Consider the following 23,758-nt stretch of genomic DNA (forward strand, 5'->3'; position numbering starts at 1 on the left):
GTGCTTGCCCAGACCGGCCCATTGTCAATCTTCACTTGACAATGAACCAGGTGTCTCTGTGAGCACAGTCAGACTGACTCTGTGCATACCAACCTTAAGGCTGTTGCATCCTTTTGGGTTTGTGCAACAGCAGTCAATCCAGCCCAAGCAAGGAGTTCACCATAGACATAACAACATCTTCTCACCAAGTGGCCTGGTCATTGGCCTGTCAGTCAACTGCGAATGCTCTGCCTTTTGTACTTGAATCTCACCCCTTTTATGGGCCTTGCAGCACTTAAATCTTGCAGGGTGACTGCTGTCCATTATCCATTTTTCAGGACACTTTACACACACAGAAATATTGTAAGATGCATGTTTGGTACTGGAGGACTATTATTCATAGAACACCTTTTTTGCTGTTTCATTCTATTACCACCTGCTCTGAATCAGTTCCTTTTAAAGGATGTAGCCATGCTGGCTGAATAAGCTGCTAATCTAGTATTACAAACATGACATACATACAGTAGTTGAGTTCCAATACCTTTATCACCTCCTGTAGTAATCTTTGACTGCTCGCTGTTACCACCGTTGGTGAAACAAGTTTCCAAAAGGAATAACTCTTAAACATATGAAATGTAATAGTCCTAAATTCTAAAACAGCAATCGTAAACAATGGTACCCTCCACAGATGCTGCCAATTAATCACCTGTTGCCCCTGACCTAAAGAAAAGGTACTCATAACATACTTCATGTTTTTTCCTTTTACAGACAAATATTGTGGGACATTTGAGAAAATGGAAGCAAAGAAATGTCAGATGATGCGGAAAAGTATTGATCCAGCTGAAGGCTTTTTGAGCAGGGAAACAACCACAGCTTGTTTAATTTTTACATTAGTAGGAACGTATGAGAAGATAAGCAAGATATTGCAAAGGGAGGTGATGGCACTAGCAATGAGCTCTAGATCTCCAGTTAGTACATGGGCAGGAAAGGGTCACACAGGGGTTGAGATTTAATAGAAAAGTCAAGAGGAGCAATAGAGAAGACAGAGAGCAAATTGAAATTTAGCATACACATTGACGATGGTTGAAAAAGACATGTTGTGAATAATAACAAATGCATCTCAAAACTAAAACATTTTTCTTACATTTTCTACAGGAAAAAAAGAGGTTTTTTTTAACCTCTTCTCCAACCTTAAACTTTTTTGCTAATTCTGCACACTTATATCCACCTCAGCCTCCTTGCTCTACTTTTCACCTCATTTCTTGCCCAGCCTATTACCTACTCTTGTTGCTTTAGCCCCCTCTTATATCCACTTCATCCCTGCATTTTCTCCTGTCTGCATACCTGTCCACAATCATTTTACATTCTCTCTTTGATTCTGCCATGCTAGCATCTGTCTTTCCCCTCAATGCTCTACTCCTTTCCTCTCATCTTTCCAACCAACCTCTCATCCTCCCTTGCCTCACATTGTTTTCTGGTTCTGCACCCTTTACGTCAATCGCTTCCTTTTCCCCAGCCTCTTTTTGCTGGGTATGTCCTCTCTTACATTCACATCTTTTTTTCCATTTGCTGCTCTTTACCACTCCTCTCTCTCAGCCTCTTAACTTACTTCAGTTGTTCTCTTCCTTTGCATCTATCTCTCCCCTTCCACCCTCACACTTTTTGAATGTTTTATTACATTTTTTCATGGATCCTGCCCCTTCTAACGTTCATCTTTTTTGCAGGCTATTATAGGTGGGCAAGCCACTAAAATCTGAAGCTAGAGGCCTGGCTCTGCTCAGCTCAAGGTGGTCTTGTAACCGGAGCCCAAAATGAGCCAACCTTTCGAAGCAGGCAATTTGGCCTTGTGCGTACAGCTGCCCACCGTGCATCTCCGGGGGCAAGGATTCAATCCCTGCCTAAGATCAGTATCCTAGGAATCCAGGCAAATCTCTGCGCTGGAAAAATATTACTTTAGTCTGTGTCAGTTGTGAAGCTCTTTTATTTCCATTTTCATAATTCCTGCTATGTAAAACTGCCAAAAATACAATGTGGACATTGCCAGTCACTCATACTCCAAGAATGAAAGATGAAGCATTTAGTTTTAATGACATAAAGAGATACAAATGTGGCTGAATTGCACAGGGAGAAACTAGAAAATATCGGATCAATTATGGCTTCCTTGCTTGAGCAAATTCTGTGATCCTAGGCAAATGCTTTATTTTACCAACCTCTATTGTTTTCATTATAACACATCAAAACACATTCAAATATGTGCAGTCATTGTGTGTGCTGTACAATACTTCATTTGTTTGATGTACTAGTCTGTAATTTTGCTGCCTGTTTAATAAGAATGTGTTAGACTTTTCATAATTGGCATGGTCTCCCTTAACTTTTTGCCTTTGTTTCCCAGCTTGTTGATGTGTGCTGGACTCTGATGTTGCTGTTTTTGTTACTCTGGGCACTTTACCACTGCTAACCAGTGCTAAAGTGCAAGTGCTCCTTTACAAAATCTGTGTGTAATTGGTTCATCCATGATTGGCATATTTGATTTATTAGTAAGTCCTTAGTACAGTGCACTACAGGTGCCCAGGGCCTGTAAATCAAATGCTACTAGTGGGCCTGCAGTTCTGGTTGTGCCACCCACATAAATAGCTCTGTAATCATGTCTCAGACCTGCCACTGCAGTGTCTATGTGCGGTTTTGTTAGTAATGGGGTCTTTGGTTGGCAGTCAGGTTACCCCCTGTCCAAGCAAGGACCCTCACTCTAGTCAGGGTAAGTGACACACAAACCAAATTATCCTGTGCCCACCCTCTGGTAGCTTGGCACTGAGCAGTCAGGCTTAACTTAGAAGGCAATGTGTAAAGGATTTGTGCAATAAATCATACAATAACACAATATAGCACCACAAAAATACACCACACAATGTTTAGAAAAATATATAATATTTAACTGGGTATTTGCAGGTCAAAACGATAAACGATGCAATATGAAATTGTAGAGATATCACTGAAAAGTGATATAAAGTGTCTTAAGTCTTTAAAAAGCAAACAAAGTCTCTTTCAAGCACAAAGTACCTGGTTTGGAGTGGAAAATGTCCGCAAAGGGCCGCAGAGGAGGAGATACGTGGAAAAATGGTGTGTGTGTCGGTTTCGCCCCTTCACACACGGACTTGCGTCGTTATTTTTCATGCGGAGAAGTCGTGTGTCGTTTTCCGGTGCGCGGACAGTCTCCTTCTGTGGTTCGCGGGATTACCAGATGTCCTGGGGTCTGTGCGTGGAATCCTGGGCTTGTTATCCGACTGCGCGTCGTTCCGGTGGGCTGTGCATGGAATCCTCTCCCTCAAGGCAGGCGCCGCTTCGATTTCCTCTCTGGAAGTCGGGCGGCGTTGTCCAGGCGGGCCGTGCGTCAAAGTTCCGGTCGCACTGCAGGCGTCGCGTCGAGCGGCGTCTTTCCGGATCAGCGTGCGGTGAATTTTTCACTGCGGAGCAAGCTGTGCGTCTAATTTTTCAGCGCACAAGGTGTCCAATTGAAAAAGAGAAGTCTTTTTGATCCTGAGACTTCAGGGAACAGGAGGCAAGCTCCATCCAAGCCATTGGAGAGCACTTCTGCAGCAATGCAAGAGTTCGGCAAGGCAGCAGGGCAACAGCAAGGCAGCAGTCCTTTGTAGAAAGCAGTCAGGTGAGTCCTTTAGGCAGCCAGGCAGTTCTTTTTGGCAGGATGCAGGTTCTGGCTCAGGTTTCTTCTCCAGCAAGTGTCTGAGGTGGTAGGGCAGAGGCCCTGTTTTATACCCAAATGTGCCTTCTTCAAAGAATGGCTAAGAAGTGCACCAGGTCCCCTTTCAATTCAATCCTGTCTGCCAGGGTCCCAGTAGGGGGTGTGGCAGTCTTTTGTGTGAGAGCAGGCCCTCCACTCTCCCAGGCCAGGAAGACCCATTCAAAATGCAGATGTATGCAAGTGAGGCTGATTACCCTGTGTTTGGGGTGTGTCTGAGTGAATGCACAAGATGCTGTCAACTAAACCCAGCCAGATGTGGATTGTAAGGCACAGAAAGATTTAAGTGCAAATAAATGCTCCCTTTCTAAAAGTGGCATTTCTAGAATAGTAATATTAAATCCAACTTCACCAGTCAGCAGGATTTTGTATTACCATTCTGGCCATACTAAGTATGACCTTCCTACTCCTTTCAGATCAGCAGCTACCACTTCAATAATGTATGAGGGCAGACCCAATGTTAGCCTATGAAGGGAGCAGGCCTCACAGTAGTGTAAAAATGAATTTAGGTGTTTTACACTACCAGTACATATAAACTACACAGGTACATGTCCTGCCTTTTACCCACACAGCACCCTGCTCTAGGGGTTACCTCGGGCACACATTAGAGGTGACTTATATGTAGAAAAAGGGGAGTTTTAGGCTTGGCAAGTACTCTTAAATGCCAAGTCGAGGTGACAGTGAAACTGCACACACAGGCCTTGCAATGGCAGGCCTGAGGCAAGGTTAAGGGGCTACTTAAGTGGGTGGCACAACCAGTGCTGCAGGCCCACTAGTAGCATTTCATCTACAGGCCCTAGGCACATACAGTGCACATTACTAGGGACTTAGAAGTAAATTAAATAGTCCAATTAGGTATGATCCAAAGTTACCATGTTTAAAGGGAGAGTGCATATGCACTTTAGCACTGGTTAGCAGTGGTAACGTGCGCAGAGTCTGAAAGCCATCAAAAACAGTGTCCAGAAAGTGGAGGCAGGCAGGCAAAAAGTTAGGGGTGACCACCCTAAGGCTGTCAGGTCTAACAGGTTTTAACTGTAAATTCGACTTGGCAAGTGTACCCACTTGCCAGGCCTAAACCTTCCCTTTTCTTACATTTCAGACACCCCTAAGGTAGGCCCTAGGTGGCCCCAAGGGCAGGGTGCAGTGTATGGTTATGGTGGGACATATAGTAATGTGTTTTATATGTCCTGACAGTGAAATACTGCTAAATTCATTTTTCACTGTTGCAAGGCCTGTCCCTCTCATAGGTTAACAGGGGGGCTACCTTTAAAAATGATTAAATTGTAGCTTCACTTTGGGAGCGGATGGACATGTGGAGTTTGGGGTTTCTGAGCTCACAATTAAAAAATACATCTTTTAGTAAAGTTGATTTTGAGATTGTGTGTTTGAAAATACCACTTTTAGAAAGTGAGCATTTTCTTGCTTATACCATTTCTGTGGCTTTGCCAGTTTGTGGATTCTCTGTCTGGGTCAGTTTGACAGTTGAGCTGGTTACACCTCACATTAGACAGTGACTCAAAGGCAGCTGGGGTGTAGTCTACATTTCCTGATGAGCTATCTGTGCCAGAAGGGAGGAGTGGTCATTCGCACCTGAAAGGGCTGTGCCTGCCCTCACACAATGCAGTCTCCAACCCCCTGGTGAGTGTCTGGGGCCTGGCCTGGGCAAGGCAGGATTTCACATTCAAGAGAGACTCTGCTTTGCAATAGGCCTACTTCAAAGGAGAAATTGGGTATAAGAAGGACACCCAAAACATAGACTTTAGAACACTTCTGGAAACCAAGAGGAACTTCTGCCTAGAGAAGAGCTGAAGAGCCGAGGAAGAAGAGATGCCCTGCCTGTGACTGTGCTTTGTGGAGCTATCCTGCAGTTGCTGCTTCTGCCAGAGTAAGAGGGCAAAGACTGGACTTTGTGTGCCTTCCATCTTGTGAAGATATCCGGGGGCTTGATTTAGAGCTTGCCTCCTGTTATTTGAAGTCTCAGGGACAGCAAAGACCTCCCTCTGCCAGCACCTGGAGTCTCTATATAGACTTCCCTGTGGTACCCTTCCAGTTCCTGGGACCCTAAAAGGAGAAGCTGGCAGCCTAAGAGGAAGAAATCCGTGCACAGAACGCCGTGCGGGGAAAAGATCGACGCAACTCCGATCTGCGGCTGGTAAATGGACGTGCTGCTGGCTTTGCAGCTGAAAATCGACACTCACCTGTAACGCGACCGAAGAATCGACGCACGGAGCTGGAGAAATGACGTGCTGCATCGCTGACGGGGGCTGGTGAGATCGCAACCAGCGCTGCATGGTTTTTGGATTATCATGTGGCTGGGTTTCCGACACAAGCACCGCTGGGCATGTAAAAACAACACAAGTCCAGCCCGGATCGGAGAGTGCTGACACGATCGACGCATCGCTCTCCTGTGGAGAGAAGAAAAGACATGCCCTGACCCTACGAAAGAATAAACAGTGCAAGGTCGCTCTCGTGAGTGAAATCCAAGCATCGCAAGCCCTTTTTGACGCACACTCACCCGTGCTGGGTTAGTTTTGACACACCCAAGGTACATTTTCACGCTAACAGTGTTAGTGTGTGTTTAAAACTACATGAAGACTCTTTTTGCTTTTTAATTGATAACTTGACTTGTGTATTGTGGATTTTTGTCGTTTTGGTCTTGTTTTGTTTAGATAAATAGTCTCTATTTTTCTAAACCTGTATAGTGTAATTTTGTAGTGTTTTCATTAAGTTACTGTGTGTGTTGGTACAAATACTTTACACCAAGCACTCTGAAGTTAAGCCTACTGCTCATGCCAAGCTACCCGGGGGTAAGCAGGGGTTAGCTGAGGGTGATTCTCTTTTACCCTGACTAGAGTGAGGGTCCTTGCTTGGACAGGGGGTAACCTGACTGCCAACCAAAGACAAAGACCCCATTTCTAACAGAATGTAGCTCACATACAGTGTACACATGAACTCTGACATGCCTCTTAATCAGTGCAACTGAAACTATTCATTTTTACGTTTTCTGCGTTTTCCACAAAATTATGGATTTGTCACATTTGCGGCATAAGCCATGTGCTCTATAATCTGTAGTTTTAAAAAAAAGAAATACTTTTTGTTCTTTTGTTCTAGCTCTAGCAAATCAAACTTTACTAAAAACAAGGCAAGACTTGTTGCTGTACAGTGGAAATCCCTTTGCAAAGGTTAACTGGTCACCTTTATATTGCTTATTGCTGTATTTGGATGAAGGACAAAATAATGAGGCAATACTATCACAAAATGTAGGGCATTATGCCTCATAATTTGTATTTTTTTGCTGCATAAATTAGTAAACCCAGCCACCTAATTTCATACTTTCTTGCCACATAATTCCAGTGGCCTTGGTCTAAATTCACTAATACCATTATCATCAGGGCAGGGCCAGCAATGTTTAAAAACTCTCACTTTTACTAAATGCATCAATGCAGTGGTATAATTCCATGTACAATGTAAAATGTTTCTGTGTGTTAAAGAAGTGTTTGTTTTTAAAAAAAATGGTGATGATGCCTGACTGCCATTCCTCCAGCCTAGGCAATGCCACATTTTGTATTTATTTAGCTGTGAGCCATGCCAGACACCCTGCTATTCTTTCATGAAAGGGCAGGGCTCGCTTCACACCTAAGGGCCTATCTAACCACTATTCTCATGCAGTCTCAGCATCAGATTGGGTGATGCCCTTTCAGGCCATGGCTGCGAGGCTCAGAGGAGGGGCCCCCTCCCTTGGGCCTTGCAGCTCTGAAGCACTGCCACTTACTGAGCATCAGTGACATTGAAGATTTGGAAGAGGCAGTGCAAGGCCCTGAGTTACGAGCAGGCGCGGGGCCCTGGGCTGCTGCGCACACTGCCCATGCCTGGCTAAATCCTTATTTATACATAAGAAAGTCAGTGATATCCAGGGTTTGAAAAGGAAATATGGAAGTGCAGTTACTCTGTATCAGAGTACGTGCTTGTTTGTGAGAAGTGCTGTCACTCTCCAAAGAAAAGTATTGTTTTTCTTGAGCAGGTACTTTCCTTCTCAAAATAAAAAGTGCCGGTACTCGCCCATTTAAGGCACTGGGATATGTCGACCTGCGCTGCAAGACCTGTCGACACCATGTCTAACATCTTCCATACCCAGCGACTGTGCACACATGTAAAATACCTCATAGCATGGGACCCGAAATCTTACATACTGAAATTCTGATGATTTACTTCTTACATTTTTTATTAAGGGGAGACTTAGTATTTTTTCGGAGGCTCGCCATATTTGCTGTAGCTAAAAAAAATACGAAGACTTGTGATAGTCTTAAGTAATTGTGACTAGGTATTAACTTAACAAGAAAGCTCTCCGGAGAGAGCGTTTAGCGGCCAGATAAGGCACCACTGGACGTTTCTATTAGTCTCGCAATGGCAGGATAGCGCCAGCTGATTTCAAAGGCTTCTCGCAGGGAACATTCTCCGTGATGCAGCGGCGCACGTGAATAATCACAGAAGGACTAGCGTCCCACAGTACTCTCACAGCAGCCAGCAGGACACATCCAGGAAACAACCGGGCCCGAAATAATGCCACTCAGCGGCACGCGGCAATTCATAACACAACGCCGTGGCTGCCAGCACGAGGGAGGCCGCAAGAGCCATTTCCGATTGGCTCGACTTCCAAACAAAATAAGTCTTGCTTTACAATTTCTGCGGAAAGAAAACAGATAATAAAAGTGAACCTTTCTCTTTCACCCCATGGAAAGCTAATCCATTGTCTGTTGGTGGAGTTACAGACTTCCAATCAACATCCGACTTTAGATGCCTTTCACTCATGTGTATCATGGTTATATAAAATGGTGGCTGGGTGTGAGTGTAGATGCGCGCAAAGACAGCGAGAGCAACTGCATGAATAATGAACGGCATTTAAATAAATCAAAATAGCAGCTTGTTCTTAGTCCACTATCTGAAAATTATTGCTGTGGGCCTTCTTTTATGTCCACGTATTTACTAGCAAATGGGCGAGACGCAAAAGTGACAATACCAGTGCACTATCCAGATAGTGAAAGTGTAATGATGTAACATGGCTCCATGCCAGAACACTGGGCATGGAACCAGCTTGTTCAGAGGTTCTGTCATGCAGGGTTCTTCCAATATTGAGGAATTAGTATCATCGTTGGATGGTGCTTGCTATTTTACCACTCTGGATATGGCATCAGCATACCATCAGGTTCCGTTGAGTAAAGAGTGTCAAGAATTAACGGCTTTTATTACACCAATGGGGGCCTTCAAGTTTTTGCGTATGCCGTTTGGGCTGGTTTCTGCGGCCTCAGTATTCCAGAGGATTATGGAAGATCTTTTTAAAGGCATTTCAGGCGTAAAGTGCTACCAGGATGATGTATTAATATGTGGGAGAGACGTGAGAGAACATGATGAGAGGGTGCATGCTGTGCTTAAAAGGATGCTTGATGCTGGTTTATCTCTTAGGCGAAGCAAATGTAAATTTGGAGTCACTGAACTGGACTATTTGGGTCATCATATTTCACGGCAGGGGGTGAGTCCTAAAAAGGATTTGGTGGACACTATCGAAATGTTAAAAGAACCGTGTACAAAAGATGAGGTTTCTTCATTCTTAGGTATGGCAGAATTTTATAACAAATTTATACGAAATTTTGCAGATAAGACAGTAAATCTAAGGAAGTTGATGTGTAAGAATGCAGAGTTTGTTTGGACGAAAGAGTGTGGTAAAGAATTTAAACAAGTAAAAAATGATCTCAGGAATGCACCAAACTTACAAGCTTTTGTACCTGGGAATCCCACTTTCATTGTTACTGATGCGAGTATAAAGGGGCTGGGTGCTCTTCTTTTTCAGATCAGGAAGGGCCAAGAGGTGCTAATAGCTTGTGCTTCAAGATGCTTGAAAGGGGCAGAGATATGTTATTCTGTTATAGAGAAGGAAGCGTTGGCAATATTCTGGGCCATAAACAAGTTCAGAAAATTTGTGTGGGGATCTTCTTTTGTAGTCAGGTCTGATCATAAACCCCTGAAAGAAATTTTTGAGAATAAGGGTTTGGACTCGATTTCCTCGAGGATCAGGAGATGGGTCATTTCCTTACAGGAGTATAACTTCATGTTTGAATACATTCCGGGAAAGACAAATGTAACGGCAGACTGTCTGTCGAGATTGGTGGAGGTGGTAGAGAATGATAAATCTCAGGATGAAAATGATCAATGTGATGCTGAGTGTGGCATAAGAGTTTGTGATGTTACGCTGGGGGCTGTGAAGGAAGATGAATGGAGGGATGAGTTGCAAAAGGATAGTGAATTGTGTTCTGCGATGTCTCTTTTGGATCAGCATAAGTCTCGAAGTCTGGTTAAACCTTGGTCGTTAGTTGCGAATGAGTTAGCCGTTGTTGATGGTGTTCTAATGAGGGGCACAAGAATGATTCCCCCATTGAGTTTGAGAGAAGTCATCGTGAACATGGCTCATGAAGGGCATATGGGCATTTCTAAAACCAAAGAGCGCATCCGTCAGGATTTCTGGTGGCCTGGATTAGATTTGATGGTGGAACGTACTGTTAGGGAGTGTACACCTTGTCAAGCTAGTGATAAGGTACTCAAACCAAGATGTTCACCTATGGTTTGTAGAAGTTTACCAAAAAGTCCATGGGATGAATTAGCTATCGATATTGTGGGGCCATTGCATGGAGAACATCAGACTCCTTACCTGTTGGTGTTGCTGGATTTGTATTCACGATGGGTGGAGGTGAGTTTGGTGAGAGAGATCACTTCTCAATCTGTGATCAGTTTTTTAGAATCTGTGTTCAAACGCAAGAGTTTTCCTAACTCTATTCTTTCTGACAATGGTCCGCAGTTCTGTTCTGCTCAGATGGAGGAGTATTTTGTAAAATGTGGAATTGTACATAAAAAAATTGCGTTATATCATCCAGAGGCGAATGGTGCTTTGGAGAGATTTAACAGGACTTTAAAGGAGAGTATACAATTAGCAAAGGTAAACTGTTTAGATTGGAGAAAAGAACTGCAGGGTCGTATAACAGCTTACAGGTACACTCCTCATGCATCAACGGGGAAGACTCCTTTTGAACTGCTCAGGGGAAGGTCTCCAAATACTTGTTTGTGTCCTGGCTGGATGGTTGCTGGGAAGGGTTTGAAAAACAATTTTATTGGGGAATGGAGAGACAAAGAAGTGTCTCTGCAAAGCAAAAGGAAGATTTATGTTGATAAAAGGAATAATGCGAAAGTTACAAATTTTGAGGTTGGAGATAAAGTAAAGGTCAAAGCTCCTGTTGGGTGTCAAAATTGGTCAAAATATACCTCTCCAAAAACTATCATTAAGCTGTTTAAAAATGCTGTCAAGACGGATGATGGTCGCATCTGGAATCATAGTCGTGTAGCACATTTTGGGGGGTGTGGTGTGGCCGACAGGAGAGATGATACTTCTTATCGTTTTCCCTCTGACATTGATTTAAGGTCTGATAATACTCGTAGGAGTGTCAGAACACGCAGGTTTCCTTTACATTTGCGTGATTTTGTGTAGTTCTTTCTACCCTCTTTTTCTTTCTGTTCAAATGTGTTTTTTGTTCTCATGTTATTTCTGTTCTAATGTAAAGAGGAAGAAGTGTAATGATGTAACATGGCTCCATGCCAGAACACTGGGCATGGAACCAGCTTGTTCTGAGGTTCTGTCATGCAGGGTTCTCTGCATGACAGTTGATATGTTGGCTGTTGGTTGAGGCTGTAATAAATACCTCCTACCATATATCTTCATCTGGTGTGGATTCACTTTATTACAGAAAGCTCACCTCAAAGACTTGTCTGTGTTTGTATTTATATTTCACAAACCTTATTTTAGAGCCACAGAGAAATGTGGAGGAACGGGAGAGGTGTTTTTAAGAAATTGGGTTCTTGGTTGACCCTCCTGGACCAGCAACCATATCATTCTTCTTGGGGTGAAGTCAGAAGCAAATGGCACAGAGCAGTCAGACTTAACTTAGAGGCACTGTGTAAAGTATTTATGCAGGAATTCATAGCGTAATAAAGTGAAACACAAGACAAGAAAAATCCCAACCAATATGAAAAAATAGAGTAAAATGTATTAACAATTTAATATCAAAATGACAAAAATCCAATCAGTAGAATCTTAGATATGCAGCTCTAAAGATTTAAGTGAACATAGCATCAAAAGCAAAAAGTTCAGGCTGACCGACTATAGAGGCCCAGTTAGGACCGCTGAGCAAACTACCTTAAATCATGGTAGCGGAGCATTGCAAAATCCCACATCAAGGATGGGTCGCGCAGCAGTTTAAAGGAGCTGCAAGGCTGCAAAGGCAGGTTCTGTATTGTCGTCGAGGATGCAGACAGAAAAGGGGCTTGCAATGCGAAGTCCTGTGTTGAAGATGCATTTTGCACTGACTGGTTCCAAAGAGCTGGAAGGTTTATGATGTGTTCGAGGATGCTGTCAATGAGGGGCTTGTGATGAAAAGACTTGCATTGAGTATGAGTCGCACAGCGATTCTGTGGCAGAGTTGGTGAGCTGATGCGTCAGGCTGTGTCAGTTCTGCTGGGACCACAGCTGGGCATACAGAGCACCTTAGGGCCCACTTCCAAGGGTAGATGACTGGGGTGGCATCACTTGGGAGGACAGAACTCACAGCTGGAAGAGCCCTGGTGCTAGGTACAAGATCGTTGGAACTTGTTTGTCCCTGAAGCTCTGATCAGCAGGCAAGCCCGGAGTCACACTGGTGGTCCTGGGTTCCCCATGTAGGTCCGGTACTTCTCAATCAGGCAGGAGGGCAGTAAGGTAGCACAGCAGGGCAACAGGGTGGCAGTTCTTTTTTTTACTCTTCCACAGGTCCAAATGTGTACTGAAGAGCTGGGTCTGAAATTTTATTATTTACACCTGTTCTCCACTTTGAAGTAGGAGAAGGTTTTAGAGATTTCCACCCCTATGAGGTTTCAAGCATACTCTTCCTCCCTGCCCTGGCCCCAGCTCATCTAGGGAGACAAAAGGCTAGTGACAAACCCTTTCTGATGTACAAGTGTGGTAGGTGACAGCTGCTCCCCATGTTAAGTCAGAGTGGCCCATCATGCCAAAACCTAGGATCCTTTTGTAGTACTGTCTGGGAGCAATATACAAAGAACAACTGCCAGATACACCTAGTCATGTGACCCAAGGACATACTGCAAGCACAACATGGTTAGGGCAAGAAAATGTCAACTTTCTAAAAGTGATATTTTCAGCAATGTGACTTACAATCCAACTGTATCATGAATGAGGGCCTTAAATAACAATTCTTTAGAAACCAAGCTAGACCTGTCCACCTGCTCGCAAATGAAAATAATGACTCATTAAGGGGCATATTTATACTCTGTTTGCGCCGAATTTGCGTTGTTTTTTTCGACGCAAATTCGACGCAAAACTAACTCCATATTTATACTTTGGCGTTAGACGCGTCTAGCGCCAAAGTTCATGGGGTTAGCGTCATTTTTTGATATGCAAGGTAGGCGCTCCCGTCTTAAAAAATGACTCCGATGCTATTGCGTCGGATTTATACTCCCGGGCAAAAATGACGCCCGGGAGTGGGCGGGTCTAAAAAACCTGCATTAGCGCCGGATTTTAGCGCCTGGGTCAGGGCAGGCGTTAAGGGACCTGTGGGCTCAGAATGAGCCCAGAGGTGCCCTCCCCTGCCCCCAGGGACACCCCCTGCCACCCTTGCCCACCCCAGGAGGACACCCAAGGATGGAGGGACCCACCCCAGGGACATTAAGGTAAGTCCAGGTAGGTATTTTTTTTAATTTTTTTTTGTGGCATAGGGGGGCCTGATTTGTGCCCCCCTACATGCCACTATGCCCAATGACCATGCCCAGGGGACAGAAGTCCCCTGGGCATGGCCATTGGGCAAGGGGGCATGACTCCTGTCTTTGCTAAGACAGGAGTCATTTCAATGGGGGATGGGCGTCGTTAAAAAATGGCGCAAATCGGGTTGTGGCGATTTTTTTGCCTCAGCCTGACTTGCACCATTTCTGGACCCCCATACGCCATTTTCCCCCTACGCCGGCGCTGTCTGGTGTACGTCGTTTTTTTTAACGCACACCAGACAGCGCCGGCGGCTAACGCCAGCTAACGTCATTCAATAAATACGGCGCCCGCATGGCGCTTCAGAATGGCGTTAGCCGGCGCTAATTTTTTTGACGCAAAACTGCGTTGGCGCAGTTTTGCGTCAAAAAGTATAAATATGGGCCTAAGTGTAATAAGGAAACCCAATATTATCCTATGGGAGAGGCAAGCCTTGCAGTACTGAAGCACCACAATAAGGATTTTTCACTAGCAGGACAGGTACAACTTAAATATATATGTCAAATTTTTTAAAAAGTGCTGCACTCCGCCTTCTGGGCTGTTCAGAGCCTATGCTAGGGGTAACATATGTAGGAAAAAGGAAAGTGTAGGCTGGAAAAGATGTAGTTACCAGGTTAAAATGACAGTTTGAAATGTAAAACTACACGCACTTGCTGCAATGGCAAGCTTGAGGCATGTTTTAAAGGGCTACTTAAGTGGGCGGCACAATAAGTGCTACAGCGCCACAAGTAACATTTAACTCATAAGGTCCTTGGTACATGGGGTACCACTTTGCTAGGAACTCACAAGTAAATTAAATGTGCCAATTCGGTAAAAAACAACTCTACCGTGTTTAAGGGAGAGAGTACAAGCCGTTTAGCACTGGTCAGCAGAGTCCTAAGGCCAATAAAAACGAGATAAGCAAAAATTTGGGGGTGAAGGCAAAAGGTTTGGGGGAAGACCATTGCAAGCTTCACAGTACCAACAGTGTTGATTATCATATGCTACATAATTTCACTGTACTTGTTCACATATTTTTACATACATGGATATCAATGATTTGGCATTAGAATGCAAATCACTGGATTTCAGAGTTGTGAGTTCAAGAAATGGACCACATCTCCTCCAAGGAGGGACGCAAGCCCCTTAATACAAATCTGGACTCAATCAATTATGATTTGTAAAGTGCTGCTAATCAACCAACAGTGTACCCTGAAGCTTGCAGGTTCTGGAGGCTCAATCGAACACCCAGGCCTTGAGGGCTCTTTGGAATCCTGAAAGTCAGGTGGTGGTCCGGAGTTCTGTGGGGAGGCTGCACAAAAATGGGAGAAAAAGCAAGGAGAAAACAGTGAAAACGAGGAAAAAGCAAGGAGAAGGCACACAGAAAACAGAGGAAAAGCAAGGATAAAGCTGTGAAAACAAGGGAAAAGAGAGGGGAAGGCACACAAAAAGCAGGGGAAAAAGCACGAGCAAAGGAATGAGAATGACCATGTAGAAGATACTCAAAAACGGGGAGAAAAACAAGAAGACAGGTGCAAGAGAAATGCAGCAGCATGGGGAGTGCTGTGCCTGGGACCTGCTGGGGACAAAAGCAGCTATGCCAAAAATGCTTGAACTGGTCCTCTTCTTCATTTCCTAGCACTGTCTCTATTTGCATCAATCTATTCTCTCTCCCTCCTCCTCTCTCTTTGATCACTTTTTCTCTACCTTCCCCCTCACTCCTTCTCTTTCTCTCTTTCTTGAAGTGCCTGCCACATTTAACTTGGGTGGAACTGGGTAAAGTGCAAGAAGCAACATGAGCATCCAAGGGATCCAGTACACCAGGGAAAGGCCCGGTAGAAAAACTACCTGTCTGGCCCTACCTTATTATGTAACATGCCAACTGTCGATGTCTGCATCATGGTGCGCACCTTTAAACAGGTGCACCACGCTTATACAGGGATAGCGCACCCTATTGTAAGTAATACACTGTCCTCTGGGAATCTATGAACACATGTCTGCCCTGAGGGCAGCACATTAGTTAAAGGCTGAATGTCTTCTTTAAGCACCCATTCTTCTTTCACTGTGCAGATTGCATTTGCCTGACTTGGCTGGGGAAGGGAGGCAGAGATTCCTTTGCAGCCTGGTGCTGTGAGTGACTTCATCTACTTGTAGGAGATGTTTGGCGGGGCCCATGGGAACCCTCTTTTTCGTCACTAGAGGACTGTCCTAACGAAGCACACTGCGCCCTACTTTTTTGACACACACAGTCAGTGCACCTCCTGATGGTCCATTTGCCTTTACACCCATGTCCATAATATGGCGTGGAGACAGAGTCAACGTGTTTTCCACTTTTGCATTGGGTCATGCCTTCATGCATATGAAGTCACACCCTCTTAAAATAGCACCAATGCTTTATATGCCCTGGCACTGTCAGTATTGCAAGGTGCCTACAAGCGCCTGTTTCCCCTTTTGTAATATTACAGTGCCCCTAGGACATAAAAATTGGTTGCACATGTTGGCTGCACAACCGATAATACTGTATGTAAAACACACCCCAATAGTTATCGGAGCAGTGCAGATTTCTGTAACACGGTCACAAGTATTTAATATATGCATTATTCCAGAGTTGATAAATGGAGTACTCTTTTACATACTCTTACAAGCCTGGAATCGCTCCAGCTTTTGGTTAATAAAATGCAAATAAGGTACTTTCCTTTCTGTTTGTACAACTACTACTAAGGCTTGTAAGAGTACATAAAATAGAACTACAGGAGTACCACTTTACATATCCATATCAAATATTTATGCAGCACTCAAACAGTAATAACGTGATAACACAACATCAGACAAATCCCACACCAATCTAGAAAAACGGAGCACCTTTCAGTCATTATTTGACACCAAAATGATAAAAATCCAATCAATAGTACCTGAACTATGAATTTTTAAAGTATAAGGTAAAAACTAGCTCCTAAAAGATCAAGGCGCCAACCTCAGAAACCTACCTGTGTGAGACACAGGGTAAAGTAAAAAAATATGGCTAACTGCTATGGCACGACTCAGACACAAGAAATGGATTGGGTCTGGTTAGAGCTTATCTTTGGACTCAAATGAAAGTTTGTGGAAAAATGTATGAGCAGATAATGTTTAGAGGAGCACGGCTGCAGGTAGTGTCCAATGAGAAAGCATCATTGTTGGGAAGCCGCTGGATGAGGTCACAGTGAAGATTTCCATGTTCTGACTTTGGGCCTGATTTAGATGTCAGTGAATGGGTTATTCCAACACAATGGTGAGGGACAGTCCATCCGCTGAAATATAAATCCTATTATATCCTATGGGATTTATATTTCGACAGACGGTATATCCGTCACCGTTGTGACAGAGTAACCCATTCACCAACATCTAAATGAGGCCCTGGGTGCAGTGCACTTTCCATGTGCCCCTTAGTGCCCCACCACCATGTGTGCACTGTATTTAAAATATACCGCACCAAGAGGCAGGGTAAGTAGGGGGCAACAGCGTCAGAATTTATGATGCTATTGATGTACTGTTCAGGGTTAGCACCAACATTTTGGCAGTAAGCCTAACCAGCACATAGAGGCCCATTATAAATAATTGTGTGCCCCCTTTTAATGTCTGCTCCGAGCAGGCATCAAAAATGCCAAAAACATAATGCAAAAAATTGTATAGATTTCTTTGCACCATTTTGTGCCCCCCCATAATGGGGAAACACCCCTCTTGCATACAGTATGCCTGGTGCAGGAACAATGTAGCGCAAGGGTTTACAAAGTGGTGCAATGCATGCATTGTGCCACTTTGTAAATCTGGCACATCATTTTTGGCTAACTAAAGCCACACGAGTGTGAAAAAAATGATGCTAATGTGTTGTTAGATGGGCGTTAGTCTCTTTTTTTGAAGTTGGAATTCTCCAGCAAGACAAAGCTGAAGGCTGTAGACGACGAGGTGTCCACAAGGCCAAATATCCCTTCTGTGAAGGACCGCTGAACAGGATTTGCTGCTGCAGGGAAGATATTAATGGGAGGTGCTGCGAAGTCAGGCCAACTGTTGATGCATCTTGGGCAAATAGGTGAGCAGGATGGTCCCAGTGTCCTGTCAGTTCTCAGGGAAGTTTTAAGCCAAACATTTTCAAGGCACCAAGGCCCTCATTACAACATTGGCGGTAAGTACCTTTTACCGCCATGCTGACTGCCGCCAACATACAGTGATCGTGGCGGTATACCTCTACAGGTATTATGACCCACACATAGAAATCCGCCACTATACAGACACCCACACAAGTCCGCCAGCCCAAAGGTCATTGATAAACTGGTGGTACCAAAACCCACACAGTTACGCCAATGGAAATACGCCCACAGTATCATGACCCACGAATCACCGAGACGGACATTCAACCGCGGTAAACCATTGGCGGTACACACCGCCACGCTCAAAATACACACACGCTAACAAAACATCACAAATTGGACAATTCAAACTACACACACTTGACACACATACATACACCACACCCACAACACTATAAAACACACACACGCACAATACCCACAACCCTTTAAGACCCAAACATTTTGGCAAGTGAGAGAGAGACAAGCCAGGAGCACCCACTGAATCTGAGCCACAAAACACCATCACCCATTCACCATCCACGCACTACACAGCACACACCCTAACACATCACCCCACACACCCTCACACACACCCCTCACACTACACCCATTGCACCACAACGACACCCCAGATTCTCTGAGGAGGAGCTAAGGGTCATGGTGGAAGAAATCATCCGGGTAGAGCCACAGCTATTCAGATCACAGGTGTAGCAGACATCTATTGCAAGAAAGATGGAGGTATGGCGGAGAATCTTGGACAGGGTCAACACCGTGGGACAGCACTCAAGAACAAGGGATGACATCAGGAAGAGGTGGAACGACCTACGGGGGAAGGTGCATTCCGTGGTAGAAAGACACCAGCTAGCTGTATGGAGGACTGGCGGTAGACCCCCACCTCCTCCCCCACAACTAACAACATGGGAGGAGCAAGTCTTGGCAATCATGCATCCTGAGGGCCTCGCAGAAGTAGCAGGAGGTCTGGACTCTGGTAAGTCAAATATTTACTACTTTATCCCCCACCCTACCTGCATGCCATCACAAATAACAACCCCTATCCTCACCCCCACCACCTCACATATACCTCACCAACACAACCCACCCATCCCAATACCAAGCCCTGCATGCAACAACAATGCATGGACCCCCATCACAGACCTGCATGGACACCCATCACCACAGCATGCACACTAGTGACAAGCACTTAGCCAAACCAAGCACAACTCACACAAGCCAAAGCTGCCTTGCTAATAACAACCATAGAGGGAAACATATCCATGCACAAGATAGCACACGCAGATACAATAACACTGCATTTACACCCCCACAGGACCCCCACTCAACGTCACCGATGAGGAGGTGGCAGCCACATCCAGTCCCCCCTGAAGAGGCCCAATGTGATGACAGACACTCTGCACGCCTGGATCATGATGACCAAAAAGGCCCATCAAGGACCTCTGGACAGTCGGTGACCCAGCCACAGTCCCAACCCACCACAGATCCTCCCCTTCAGGAAACACCAGCACAGCACCCACCCAGCGGGCCCATCACTCGGTCCCTAGGACATGTCAATCAGCAGTGTGTCCACCACTACAGGGACCCAAGGCAACCCCACAAACACAGGACGATCAGGGACCTGGGGTCAGTGGCAGTGGGTGCACAGTTCAGGGGACAGAGGCACAGGACCACAGGGAAGCTGGGAGTACTGCTATGCGACGGGGGAGGATAGGCCCAGGGAACCAACTCTCCAGGAGGCACTTGCAGAGATCCTGGGAGCATACCACCATTCCCAGGAGAACATGGGCCAGATACTGGACAAGCTGCAGGAGATCCAGCGGCTGCAGGAGGGACAGTACCTGGGGATCACGGAGGGCCTGAGGGACATCCACACCACCCTGGTCACCATTGCAGGGGTGCTGGCAGACATGGCCAAATCCATAAGGGAGGCAGTGGCACACCAACGGGCCCCTGACACTAACCGAAGAACACTCCTCCACCTCCGCTGGCGCTAGTAGACAGGAGACCCCGCCACAGGACCAATAGGCCACCAGCACCCCACCCCTTGCAGAAGGGGAACCACCCCGCAAATGGTCCCCTGCGATCCAGGCAGAAGCCAGAGAACATTGCCAAGACTCCCATCAGGAAATAATACTCTCCTGATTGTCACCCTTCTGTCCCACTCTGTCACCCTGTCCACCTTGAACTGCCATTGCTCCACTTCCTATGCCCCCTTGGAGAATGCACCTGTGATACAAATAGACTGAACTCTTTCATAGACTTTCCTCCATCATCAACCCAGCCCATTGCACATTTCCAGTTACTTTTCATCACTGAAATAAACACTCTTGGAACTATTACAAGTATGGAGTCTGTCAATTGTTTGAAATATGTAATAGTTTAACAAGCTGTAAAGATTGCAATTCAAATGTACTGTACATAGGTTTGACCTGTAGTGGGCAGCAGTAACACACTAGGAACCAGAGTGGGGCAAAGATATCTGAAAAAAGAGATGCCAAAGGGTACAGTAAGTGGTCATAGAAATAGGGAAAACAGACTGCCATGTTCAATGTCAAAAACAAAACTGCAAAGGAAGCTGAAGTTACAGTGTCTTACATGTGTCACTGGAAGTACTGTTGAATTAGTGTAGTTCTGTTGTCCACATCTTCGTCCTCTGCCTCCTCTTCGTCACTGTGCACAGGCTCCACCGCTGCCACACGAACATCCCCAGGCTCATCCTCCTGCAGAAAAGGCACCTGGCGTCTCAAGGCCAGGTTGTGTAACATGCAACGATGATCTGGCACACCTTCTTGGGTGAGTAGTACAGGGTTCCACCTGTCAGATGGAGGCACCGGAATCTGGCCTTCAGGAGGCCAAAGGTTCTCTCAATGATCCTCCATGTTCGCCCATGTGCCTCATTGTAACGTTCCTCTGCCCTTGTCCTGGCATTCCTCACTGGGGTCAGTAGCCATAAGAGGTTGGGGTAACTAGAGTCACCTGCAAATATTCGAGGGATACCTAGTAGCCACACACTCACCCTTAGGAACAAACCCACACACATATACCTTCATCAACTGGGTGGAGACCACGGGCTCACCTATTAGCCACACCCGATGCCTCTGGAGTTGAGCCATCACACATGGAATGCTGCTATTCCTCAAGATAAATGCATCATGCACAGAGCCAGCATACTTGGCATTGACATGGGTGATGTACTGGTCCACCAAACACACCATCTGCACATTCAGAAAGTGAAAGCTTTTCCTAAATCTGAACACTTGTTCATTTCTCACGGGGGGACAAATGCGATATGCGTACCATCAATGGCACCAATGATGCTGTGGATATGTCCCAGTGCATAAAAGTCAGCCTTCACTGTGGCCACATCCTTCTCCTGGGGAAATACTTTGTAGCTGCGCATGTGTTCCATCAGGACAGACAACACTCTGGTCAGCACGTTGGAAAACATTGGCTGAGACATCCCTGATGCCATGGCCACTGTCGCTTGGAAGGAACCACTTGCCATGAAATGGAGCACTGACCGGACCTGCACTAGAGGGGGGATACATGTGGGGTGGCGGATAGCTGAAATCAGGTCTGGCTCCAATTGGGCACACAGTTCTGTAGGTCAGGATAATGTGCCTGTCCTCCATTGTCGCCAGGTCCACCAGGGGTCTGTACACGGGGATGTCTCCATCTCCTATTCATCCTCACCGGTTGAACTCTAGCGTGAATAACGGTGAGCATATGGCAATGTTAATATGCATTTCTTCCTTTACAGAAACAGTATGTGAACTCGTGAGCCAGTTGATGTGCCAATGTCTGCTGTGATGCAGTTAGGTGCCATGGCCGTTGCCCCCCTGAAATGGCGGCTGCCTGTCCTGTGAGGAGAGACAAGTGGAAATGAGGTAATTCCGCTGGCGTTGTGTGCCGTTGTGGTCGGCGGTCGATGACCGGCGCGCAAGATCGCATTGGTTACCATTGGGCCCTATGGTTCCAGGAGCCAATGGCGATGTACGCCGGCAGTGATGGTACGCACCGCCGTGGACGTGACTGCCATTTTCTATCTGTGCACTCACTTGCTACCTGACCTTCAACAGGAGAGGACTTACACTGCAAGTGCTGCCGTGACCTGTGTCTGGAAGCGATAATGGCTCTAGCGTCTGGGGAAAGGGCCCCTGCCTTCACTTCCGAGGAGTTGGAGAGACTAGTGGATGCGGTCCTATCCCATAACACTGTATTCTATGGTCCACAAGACAAACAGGTGAGTACACTGTGAGCATGATGCGTGGGCCATGAATGTATGGATTGCTGTGTGTGTAAGACCCGTGAAGGGGTGGGGTCCGAGGGGTCCTGGGCAGAGTGATGCATATATGGTGGTCAATGTATGTGCGTAAGGGGATGGGAAGGATATTGTGGGCCACAAGTATGACAGTCCGAACGGTATGAATAATCCCTTTTCTGCTGTATTTTTTCTGCAGGTCAGCGCGCATCAGAAAAAGGGTGCCATCGCCAAGGAGATGAGGACCCTGGGGGACTTTGACAGGCAGAGCACCCACTGCTGCAAATGGTGGGAGGACCTGTGCAGCTGGGCAAGGAAGACAGCGGAGGCCCAGCTGGGGCTGGCCTCCCAACGAGGAAGGGGTGCCTGTCGTACCCTGACCCCCCTGATGTTCCGCATCCTGGAGGTGGCCTATCCAGAGTTGGATGGGCACCTGAAGGCATCACAGCAGCCATAAGGGGTTGAGTACAGATTCTGAATAATGACTTTGCACACGTTATGGTTTTACCTGGGTGGGGGATGTGGGCTGTGGGTGCCCCTAGGCCAGGGAGAACATGGCAGGGTAGGTTCAATGATGGGCAAGCTCAGATGTACTCCAACCCCAATAGTGTTAGTGGGCATCTACTATTGGGCATGGTCCTGTGGGTTTCAAGTGTGCAGCTAATGGAGTTAGGCATTGTACCCCATGGGCTGGTGACTACATCAACGATAGTGTTGTTGCTGGCATTGACCAAGTGTATCCTCTGTCTCTCCCCCCCTTTTTGTTTTGTCACCCTGTTCTTGTGTGCATTAGCATAATCTGGCGAAGGAGCAGAGGCACCGGACAGAGGGCGAGGGGAGCACCACGACGGAGACAGGAAGGGACACTACCGAGAGCGGCTCTTCCTACGATGGAAGCTCCCTGGCGGTGGCAGACACCTCTGTGCCCACCCCAACGACAGGTAAAGGCGCCACCCCCGTACCAGCACTGCCCTCCCAGCAGCCCCTCAGCGTGTTTCCCGTGTCCGGTCACCCAGGAGGATGGGCATCTCCTTCGCCCCAGGCACCTCAGGCCCTGCCCCAGGCAGCCCTGCTGCCCTCAGTAAGGAGGCTATTGACCTCCTGAGATCCCTCTCTGTTGGGCAGTCAACCATACTGAATGCCATCCAGGGTGTAGCATGGCATTTGCAACAAACTGATGCATACCTGGAGGGCATTCATTCTGGCGTGGCGGCCCAACAGAGAGCATTCCAGGCTCTGGCACCCTCACTGATGGCAGAGATTGTCTCTGTCTCCAGCCTCCCCCTCCAACTTCCTCTACCCAGTCCCAATCCCCTCAACCCCAGCCTATCCCAAGCACACCTTCAGACTAGCAATCACCCAAATCAACACACAGATGTGGTTCAGGCAAACACAAGTACCACACTTCATCTCACAGGCACTCACACAAGCACCATTCCCATGCAGACACACCAAAATCCACTGCCTCCACTGTGTCCCCCTCCTCCTCGTAGTCCACCTCCCTCCCAGTAGTGTCTCCACTCATACCTGCATGCACTACATCCTCATCCACTACCTCCATCATCAGCACGCCTATCAATACACGCCCCTCACTGGAAGTCACCACCCCCACATCCATGCACACGTCCCCTGTGTTCTCTTCCACTGTGTCTGTGACCCCTCCCCCCAAAGGACACAAACGCAAGCACACACACACCCAACAGCCATCCACCTCACAACAGCATCCAGTCCATGCACCTGCCCTCAAACAGAGAGCAGACTGACACCTCCTACAACCATTCCCTCTTCCTCCACTCCCAAACCTTCATCCA

This window comes from Pleurodeles waltl, chromosome 2_2 (assembly GCF_031143425.1).
Source record: "Pleurodeles waltl isolate 20211129_DDA chromosome 2_2, aPleWal1.hap1.20221129, whole genome shotgun sequence".
In the NCBI taxonomy this organism is placed as follows: Eukaryota; Metazoa; Chordata; class Amphibia; order Caudata; family Salamandridae; genus Pleurodeles; species Pleurodeles waltl.